This window comes from Acinonyx jubatus, chromosome D4 (assembly GCF_027475565.1).
Source record: "Acinonyx jubatus isolate Ajub_Pintada_27869175 chromosome D4, VMU_Ajub_asm_v1.0, whole genome shotgun sequence".
NCBI classification, from domain to species: Eukaryota; Metazoa; Chordata; class Mammalia; order Carnivora; family Felidae; genus Acinonyx; species Acinonyx jubatus.
Window position 1 is genome coordinate 12,587,776 of NC_069391.1, and position 11,045 is coordinate 12,598,820.

An 11,045-nucleotide genomic window follows, 5' to 3' on the forward strand; every position below is an offset into this window, starting at 1 on the left:
CTACAACCCAGCAATTACACTGCCAGGAATGTATCCAAAGAATACAAAACTGCTGATTCAAAGGGGCACATGCACCCCAATGTTTGTAGCAGTGCTATCAATAATAGCCAAATTATGGAAAGAGCCCAAAATGTCCATCGACTAATGAATGGATCCAGAAGATGTGGTATGTGTATATACAATGGAATACTACTAGATGATCAAAAAGAATGAAATCTTGCCATTTGCAACAACATGGATGGAACTATAGGGTATTATGCTTAGTAAAATAAGTCAGAGAAAGACAGATATCATATAATTTCACATATGTGGAATTTGAGAACACAACAGATGAACATAGGGAAAGAGAAGGGAAAATAACATAAAAACGGGGTGGGGGGCAAACCATAAGAGACTCAATACAGAGAGCAAACTGAGGGTTGCTGGAGGGGAGGTAGGTGATGGGCATTAAATGGGTGATGGGCATTAAGGAGAGCACTTTTCCAGATGAGCACTGAATGTCATATGTAAGAGATGAATCACTGAGTTCTACTCCTGAAGCCAAGACAACACTGTACGTTAACTAACTTGAATTTAATTTATAAAAAAAAACCAACAACACAAAAAAAACCTCTTTACCAGTCTGCCTTTGATAAGGCACCCAGGACTGACTAATTTATTCATTCCACATTCAACAAGTACTTACTATGTGTCAGTCCCTGCTCTCAAGTACCAGAAAAACAATGGTAAGGAATCCAGCAGGGTTCCTGCCCTCTTGTAGTTAGTATTCTAGTCAGAGGAGCCATGTAACAAACACTTAAGTAAACAAGAAAATAGGTGTTGGGGCGCCTGGGTGGCTCAGTCGGTTTCAGCGTCATCTTCAGCTCAGGTCATGATCTCGCGGTTTGTGAGTGCGAGCCCCGCGTCAGGCTGTGTGCTGACAGCTCAGAACCTGGAGTCTGCTTAGGATTCTGTGTCTCCCGCTCTCTCTGTCCCTCCCCTGCTCATGCTCTGTCTCTCTCTGTCTCTCCATAATAAATAAATGTTAAAAATTAAAAAAAAAAAGAAAATAGGTGTTAAAGTGAAAACAAAATGTAGCTGTAGCAATGACTAGCAGATCCCTTTAAGTTTCATGGTCAACAAAAGACTCAAGGAGGAATGGATAAGAAAGTCCCGGCCAAGTGAAGAATTGGGGGAAGTGTATTTCCGATAAGAAACAATAAGTGCAAACGTGGGAGGAGCACATGTATTTGGGGAAGCAGGAAGAAGGCAAGTGGGGTCAAGTGTAGTGAGCAAAGGCGAGTGGCAGGAGAGGTGGGCACGATCAGGAATGACCAGAGAGTGCGGATTCTCAGAACCATCAGAGAGCCATGGGCATGGGGGGTGTTTAAGCAGCAGAAGCCATAATCTGACCTACAATATGGAAAGAGTACTCCACTGCTGTGGAGAAGATTGTAGGGGCCAGAATGCCAATGAGGAGACCTGTAAGGAAACACATGAGGGACCCAGAAAAGTAGCTGGGGAAATAGAGTGAAGTGGACGGATTTGGGCTCCACTTTAGAAAGTTTAGGGGACTTTTCTCAAGGAACCACAAGTGATGGATCTGATGTGTAGCAAAAGGCTTTTTACTTCTCTGGCTGCACCTGTACCCTAGAAGTACAAATAGTAAAAGTATCTAAAATGAACAGAAAAGAATGAAGGTGATTTCTTTTACCCTCAGGGGCTATTTAAAAACTGTACAGCTAGAAGAATCAGAGAAATGATCTCTAAAATATTTCTTAAATTAGGCAGAATCCCTGTAATGTCCTGGAAACATCAGAAAACTAGGAGGGAGGTGCCAGAGATGTGGCTAACTCTGTTATTCCCAGAAGGGGAGAGAATGAAAAAGGCAAAGGCTTTCAGGGCCCGTTCAAAAATCATAGGTATAAAAGCTATTTATGATATGTTTACTGTGTGCCAATGACTTCTATCATTTAATCTATACCACCCATGTACGGAATATGTTTACCTTACATTTTCAGATCAGAAAGGCTAACTGACCAGCCTAAGATCATATAGCTAGTAAGAGGACAAGTCAATATTCAAACCAAGATCTCTTTTCTGCCAAACCTGGAAGTCAGTCCATTATACAACTCTGCTTCCTAAGATAGGAAGATCTTTACTTTCTCAAGGGCACTACAGATATTTGTCAACTTTGGGAGTACTTTGGGTTTTCCCACTACTTTGGGAGTGTAACCATGTGGAGTAGACTCATCCTTTAGAATGCCTCTACAGTGGGTCTAGGGAGCCATGTTTGCAATATTTCATCTATTCAAATACCTACTGGTTGCCTACCTTATGCCAGAAATGCCTGTGGGCACTGGATATTTAAGTTAATCAGAACAGGCACAGTCCCTGGCCTTGCAGGCTAATTGGAGAGACTGACAATAAATAATTAAACAAGTGAATATGTAGTTAGAAACTCTGATTAGTACTGAAAAGGAGAAGTGTGGTAATATCACTGAGAAAGTATAATTGGAGGACCTAATTTAGATAAGAGGTCAGGGAGAATTTCTTTAAGAAAGTTAAGTATAATTGGGGACCTGAACTAGTAATGAGCTCTATCAGGGGCAGAAGAAAGAACAGGGGGATAGTAAACCTCCTAGCACATGTGAAAGTCCAAAGGTGGTAAAGGGCCTGAGTGTGGGAGAACCCATGTGGCAGGAGAAGAGTGAGCAAGCAGAGTTACATAATACATGTCCCAGGCTCTCTGGCCACAGATGATGGAACCATGGAGTCCCCTGAATCAAGCGGAGTCAATCGAGTTGTCTTTTCAAAAACTTGGAGTTAGTGGTATAGAGTTTAGCCAGTTAGTTTGGGATCTGAAGACATAAATACATACAGAAATTGAAGTTCCTGTAGAGTTAGGAAAAGCAGCAGCATCCTGGCCACCACACCGTATGCAAACAAACCTTTGTTACAGTGGACCAGAAATGGAGATGGATCTGCAGAGGGAACATTGGAACAAACTTGGAGAAAAGAGCAGTCAGGAGGCATAGCATTTCAGAAAGACATAGAGTAGCTGCCTCCCGATTTTCTCGTGCAATTCATTCTCTAGAGTCTTTTTCCCCATAACAGGGGGCAGAATGACTCAGCGCTTAAGAGTATGGATCTGGGTGTAAAAAACTACCTGGGTCATCTCTTAGTTATGGGTAAATTACAAAACGTCTCAGTGATCACAATAGTATGAAGAATTAATGAGAATTGGCTTATCTGCGACACACTGTGCTAAAATGACTTTACTTACCTCACTGCGTTTTCACTATCTTATAAGATGAATTCTCTGTTTTTCAGATAAGGAAACTGAGGTGAAGGAATTTGTCCCAAATGAAGCAGCTGGTAAGTAGTAAAACCCAGACTTGAACTCTGGTCTGTCTGATTCATCACTTACCCAAGCGATCTCAACCAATCTCACACATTATTGAACAGCGGGGTTCTGTGTCCAAAACACTTTCTCCTTGGACAATGCAAAGTCGCATCACAGCCCCATCTGGAGACTCAGCCTGTACCCCTTATGGAGTGGAAAGGAAATCTAGTGTGGTGGGTAACTGCAGGGTAGATTTGTGGAGTCTCAATTAATGGAACTGAGAGGGCCTGAGGGGGCCCATGGTGGGAATATTTATCAGATTTGGAGGCTCCAGCATTCTCATTAGTGGGAACAGAGGACTAATTATCTCTGAATCCCGAAGGGGAGAAGGTGCATCGCTGCTTTCAAGTGGGATTCCTGTTCTACCTGCACACCCTTAGAGGGTGTTCCCCCATCCATCTACTTGAGAGGCACTGCTCTGGGCTTGCTACTGTCACCCCAGTCACTGCAATCTGTAACACAGAAGGAAGCTTGGGTAAAAGGTGCAGGCATCTGTTTTTTCATCCCAACTTGAGATCGTCTTGGCCCAAGTATCATGGCCAGTATTCTGACCCTCCTGTGTCTTATTCTCCTCATAAAGTGCAACTAAGGTGTCTTTTGTAGAGCAGAAATTGATAAATTGAGAAATTGATAATGTAGGCCAATTTTTCAGTTTGCAATGATTTATTTCATTTACCGTTTGTGAGCTACATCAACGTTTAGTGTGTATTTGGTTTATTCTGATTTTGTTGAGAATTCCACTATGTGATTATACTGCCATTTTTAAACAATTATAATGTAGATGGGCAATTAGGTTTTTTGTAGTTTGAGACTATTATGAATAGAGCTGCCATGGATATCTTGTAAATATCTTATAAATAAGCATATACATGCAGTTTGCTGGAGTATGTACATAGGAATGGAAATGCTGTGTCACGGGGCGTACATTTATAGGTAATACCTAATGGCACTCCAGGGGTTTATACTAATATAAACCTCCATTTGTAGCACAAGGTTTTAGTTGCTCTAGTAAGACCCAGATTGCTAGTCTTTTGAGTGTTAGCAGTGCTGATGGGTGTGTAATAGTACCTTATTGTGGTTTTAATTTGTATTTGATATTAACTTAATTTGAGCATCTTTTAACATTTTTTTAATGTTTATATTTGAGAGAGAGATACAGAGACAGAGAGTGAAGGGGGAGGGCAGAGAGAGGGAGACAAGAATCTGAAACAGTTCCAGGCTCTGAGCTGCCAGCACAGAGCCGGACACAGGACTCAAACTCACAAACTGAGAAACCGTGACCTGAGCCAAAGTTGGACACTCAACCGACTGAGCCACCCAGGGGCCCCAAACACCTTTTAATATGGGCATTTTTCATTTGGGTATCTTCTTGTGTGAAGTAGCTAGTTAAATCTTGTGCTTATTTTTATACTGCATTTTTTTTCTTTTTTCTTATCATATTGAAGAACCTTTCATATATTCTGAATTTGACTTATCTGGTGAAGATAGATGGATATATGGATTGATAGATCGACTGATCGATCGATTGATCAATCGATAATCTCTGCGTTGCCTTTACATTTTCCAAATGGTATAAATAATATATTTTGATGAATAACAAATCATAAATTTAATGTAGTTCAGTTAATCTATTTGTTCCTTTATGATGAGTACTTTTTGTGTTTTGTTGTAATCTGGCCAAATATATAGAGATACTCTCCATGTTATTTCCAAACAGCTTTTTTTTTTTTTTTTTTACCTTTTATAGTTAGATCTATCATCCTTCCGGAAGTAATTTTTTTTATTACCATGAGTTATTCTTCATCTTTCTTCTGTAGAGATATTCAGTTACTTTGGCACCATTTGTTGGATGGGCCATCCTTTCTTCACTGCATATCACTGTCACTCACTGCAGGATCACCCTTGCCCCATACACGTGTATACATGGATAGCCATGCATACAGATCCCTGTATGAAGTTTTCCTTTCTCTCAGGTAAGTACTTGCAAGTGGAATTGTTGGGTCAAGTGTATGTTTAAACTTTATGAGAAGCTGCCCAACCGTTTCCCCACAGGGCTCTGCACTCTGCATTACTACCAACAATGTATGAGAAAATTCTACTTTCTAACATCCTTAGTACCACGGGGTGTGGTGAATCCTTTGAATTTTAGCCATTTTAGTGAGTTCATCATAGTATCTTCTTGTGCCTTTCATTTCCTGTTATCTAAAGACTAACGATGTTGAGTTTCTTTACACAAGCTGATTTGCTATGTATCGCCTTTGGTGAAATATCTTTTCAAGTCTTTTGTGTGTGCTTTTTTAAAATAATTGGGTTGCTTGTCCTCTGTATGTATTCTGGATTCAAGTCGTTATTAGAAATATGTTCTGCAAATATTTTCTGCCAGTCTGAGGCTTGCGGGTTTTTAATTATATTTTATAAAGAGTCTCTTTTAACGTTTATTTATTTTTGAGACAGAGAGAGACAGAGCATGAACAGGGGAGGGGCAGAGAGAGAAGGAGACACAAAATCTGAAACAGGCTCCAGGCTCCGAGCTGTCAGCACAGAGCCCAACGCGGGGCTCGAACTCACGGACCGTGAGATCATGACCTGAGCCGAAGTCGGACGCTTAACCGACCGAGCCACCCAGGCGCCCCTATAAAGAGTCTCTTTTAAAGAGCAAATACATTTTATTTTTAAGAAATCTACATTATAAATTTTTCTAGACTTCTGTGTCCCACCTAAGAAACTTTTGCCTACCCCATGTTTACCAGGATTTTGTTCAGTGTTTTCTTCTAAAGGTTTTATAGTTATAGTTCTTACACATTTGACCCATTTCAGGCTCTGTTTTGTATACGGTACAACATAAGAGTCTTTGTTCATTTAATATATATTGAAATACATATAAAGATAGGTAGGTAGGTAGATAGATAATGAATGATGCTGGCACAATTTGTGGAAACAATATCTTTTCTACATTGAGTTATGTTGGCACATTTGTAAAATATTAATTAATCATATACATATTGGTCTATTTCAGGATTATTCACTCTGTTCGTTGATCTATATTCCTATTTTCATGCAATTATTATTTTCATTGCTATGGATTTATAAAAAGTGTTGAAATTAGACAGCGTAAGTCTGCCAGGTTTCTCATTTTTAAATTGTTTTGGCTATTCTGATTTCTTTTTATTTCTATATAAAATTAAGCATTAGCTTCTAAAAGTAGTCTGCTTTAGTAGTCAATGTGCTTTAACCACATTGAATCTATAGATCATTTTGGGAGGAAACCTGCCACCATAACAATACTGAGTCATTCAGTCCATGTGCATGGTACATCTCTATGTATTTGAGTCTGCTTTAATTTTACTCATGAACGTTTTGGAGTTTTTAATGTACTAGTATACACGTATTTTGTTAAGATCATCTGTATATATTTCTTAATTTTTGTACAGTTATAAACTGTGTTATTGTATCCCTAGCATTCAGTCCTTATTTCCCCTTTCTCCTAGCCCTTAGAAACCACCCACCTACCTTCTCTCTCTGGATTTTCCTATTCTGGACATTTCATATAAATGGACTGATATAATATGAAGCCCTTTTTGATTGGCTTGAATTTTGCTTAATATTTTCAAGATCTGTTCATTTTGCAGCATGAATTGGTACTTCATTCCTTTTTATTGCTGAATAATATTCCATTATATGGATCTACCACTTTTGTTTATCCACTCATCCGTTGATGGACATTTGACTTGTTTGCACTTTTTGGCTGTTGTGAATAATGCTGCTATGAACACGAATGTACAAGTTTTTGTGTGGACATGTGTTCGGTTCTTTTGTATATATACTTCAGAGTGGGATTGCTGGATCATACAGCAAAGTTATGCTTAATTTCAGAGAAACTGAAAACTAGTTCCCAAAGTGCCTGTACCATTTCACCTTCCTACTGGCAGTTATCCCACGAGTTTATCCCACCAGTTTATCCCACCAGTTTATTCACATTCTCATCAACACTTGCTATTGTCTGTTGTTGTTGTTGCTGTTGTTTTATTTTAGTCGTCTTAGTGGATGTAGAGTGAAATCTCTCTGTGGTTTTGAATTGTATTTCTCTAATGACTAATGATGTTGAGCATCTTTTCATATACTTTTATGACATACTTAAATCAGCACACTCAGAGCATGGTCATTAGCTTGGCCATTGAAACATTTACCCCTTTTCTGAGAATTCCTTTTCCATAATTCTTGTGAGTGCTCTTGGCATTCTATGATCTTCAGCATTAATCTATATTCCCTGAAAGATCCAGACCATACAAAATATTTTAGTACTGTTGTTCCTCTGCCTTGACAATATGGGAACTTAAATTACTGTGAATCAGGCATATCAATTTGGGAAAAGAAAAAAGTTATCATTCAATGGTTTTATTAGTAAGTGTTTGAGAAATGATCAATTGGCACTCTCCATCCATTCTGACTTTGTTCTGCTGTACCTTCCTACACTTGAAAAGCTGGAAAGAAGAAAAGAATACTTTCCCCAGACTCCTTTGTGAGTCAGGTCCTGGATATGAATTAGGTTCTATTGAATAGATGTACTTTTGTGAAATTTTGAATAGTGAAATGAGATGAAGTGCATTTGGGGTTTTTGTTTTTGTTTATTTTTGCCTTTTCTACTGTCAGATGTATTAATGGAGCATTTTTTCCGCAGTAGAATTTTGGCGTCCAATCAGCAGGTACATAGATGCTGACAGGCAGTTGCATTGAGAATAGCAGTTGGATTCCACTTTTCTGGGTCCAGTCATCAGTTTAGGGGGAATAAACATGTATTTTTTATGTTAATCCCTGATATCTGGGTTGTAGCTGCATGGATATGCTCCTGAATTCATAGTTCCAATGGCGACCTTCTGATTCCCCACCTTCCTGATGACATAAGAGGTAGAAGTACTCCATGTTGGTCTCATTATTCTTGTCCTCACATTTATTCCTAGTGACTCATTCTAGAGCCTGTGATTCTATGACACTGTAAATGACTTTGTAAGGACCCAATTCCTTGAATTAACTTAATTTTTGCTTAAAATACCAATGGTGGTTTCTTTTGCCTACCCGGAACGTTGATGAATAAAATAGATAAAGAAATGTTGACTTAACCCTAGGATAATTGTGATGTCAGGCCCCTGATGCTTATGTGGATAGACAGAAAACCCTTTCAGTCTCAAATGAAAAATGACATCATAACTGATTTTTAAGACAGATGAACCTTTTCTTCTATTTTTTAAAATACTTAATTTTCTTTAAAAAAGCCTCTGTCTCTCTCCCTTGTAGCAGAATACAGATGGTTGTTGATTCAACTTAATGAATTTTCAACTGTATAATAGTGCAAAAGTGATATGCATTCAGTACAAACAGTACTTTGAATTTTGATCTTTTCCTGAGCTAGCAATATGTGGCACATATCATGATGCTCTCTTGGGATGCCGGCAGCAACAGCAACAGCGTCCAGTCAGCCATGTGATCAGGGGGGTAAACAAGCAATACACTTGCAACCATTCTGTCCCATACACCCATCTCCGTTGTCACTTTCCATATGGTATTCAATAAAGTGCATGAGTTATCCAACAGTTATAAAATAGACTTTGTGTTAGATGATTTTGTGCACCTGTAGGCTAATGTAAGCATCCTGAGCACACGTAAGGTAGGCTGGGCTAAGCTGTGATGTTCAGTAGGTGAGGTGTATGAAATGCATTCTCACTTCAGGATATTGTCAACTTATGGTGGGTTCATCAGGACATATTCCATTGTGAGTCAAGGAAGATCTGTATATAATAACCTCATCTAGCATCTCTTTGTGGAAAACAGAGTTTTCTAGAAATTCTCTCTTAAACAAGAGAAATATTAATTTTATTTCCACAGCAAACTCCAGACAACCAGAGTATACATATTGGCCAAAAAGAATTGATATAAAATTTTAAAGATATTTCTATTTATGTTTATCGAAGTAAGATTTTACCATGGAAAATACAAGTGGAAAGTGGATATGGAAGAGAGACAAGAACAATCATACATAATTCCATCACCCTGGGATAGTACCTTTTAATATTTTGGTATATTCAAGTTTTTTTAGACAAGTATTATGAATAATGAATTCATAATGAGTTCAGTATAGTGATGTGTTATCAAATATTGGAAAGCTCACACACTACTCCATCATATCAACATAGCATAATTAGCCACAATGACTAAAATTTGAGAGCTTTCTGTTTCTCTTATGAGTAATATCTTTATATCAAAGTTATTACTGACGAATGGATAAAGAAGATGTGGTTTATATATACAATGGAGTACTACTTGGCAATGGGAAAGAATGAAATCTGGCCATTTGCAACAGTGTGGATGGAACTGGAGGGTATTATGCTAAGTGAAATAAGTCAGTCAGAGAAAGACAGATACCATATGTTTTCACTCATATGTGGGTCTTCAGAAACTTAACAGAAGACGACAGGGGAGGGGAAGGGGGAAAAAAAGTTACAGAGAGGGAGGGAGGCAAACCATAAGAGACTCTTGGATACTGAGAGCAAAGTTATAAATAATATTGATTTACTATTTCCTTGATCAAACTCCTGGAAGTGAAAGAGTAGGTCATAAGGTACAAAATTTTTTTAAATGTTTTATTTATTTTTGAGACAGAGAGAGACAGAGCATGAGCAGGGGAGGGCAGAGAGAGAGGGAGGCACAGAATCCAAAGCAGGCTCCAGGCTCTGAGCTGTTAGCACAGAGCCTGACACGGGGCTTGAACTCACAGACTGTGAGATCATGACCTGAGCTGAAGTCAGATGCTTAACTTACTGAGCCACCCAGGTGCCCTGGTACAAATATTTTTTATGCTCTAAATATATATTATCAACTTATTTCCTGGAAGTCTATACCAATTTGTATTCCAATTACCAGTAGCATTTCAGAATATCTCCTTCACCTGCTTTTACACAGCATCAATTATTGTCATTAAAACAACACAATTATAATATCTAACAGTATTTTACAATATAAATTTGGGATGACGTTATTTCTAAAATTTTTACATTGTGATTCTGTACTATGTAAAGGACTATTTCCATTCTCAGAATTTTATTAGTTGTAATTAGCTATCTATATCCCACAGGATATATAGTGGGATTCTTAGATATGACATAAAGTCTCTAAATTTTTGTATACAAAAGAAATACTTTACCTAATTAAAATATATTAAAGTTTGAATATAGGTTTTAAAATGACAAATAAAGCAAATATACCTTCTGAAAAAAAAGTAAAGCACCAGTGACTTTGTAATTTATGGAGTCTTTACTTACAATACTTATGCTGTTCTTTACCAAGTCATTACCCCTGCCTAAACAATATTCTGGTTATTTTCTGAGTCTTATAAGGGGCAAATATAGTTGAGAACATGAGACTAGGAGAAACAGATAAGTTATAACCATATATATTCATCTATATACCTGCACCTAAAATTTCTGGACTCAGAAATATCTCCAGAAATATCCTATCCATTTGAGTCCATTTGGTTTAAGAAGATCACCTTCAAAAGTGTAAATGGTCCTGTGGAAGAGTGAACCTTACTCGCCAATTGAGTGCATGTCTTTTAAGAGATATAATGATATTTGGTTTAACCCTCCAGGAATGGGAGTTTGATTGCTAG

General features: G+C 38.1%; 1 protein-coding gene across 3 annotated transcripts in view; it reads left to right on the top strand.

The window, feature by feature from the left end:
• The window catches only part of LOC106965928 (olfactory receptor 1L8-like), a 412,015-nt gene that overhangs the window by 249,138 nt on the left and 151,832 nt on the right, over positions 1-11,045 (top strand). For all 3 annotated transcript variants that reach the window (XM_053204661.1, XM_053204662.1, XM_053204663.1), the window contains one exon: positions 3,313-3,357. The gene's annotated coding sequence lies outside the window, so the exon portion shown is untranslated. The remainder of the gene's footprint in view (positions 1-3,312; positions 3,358-11,045) is intronic.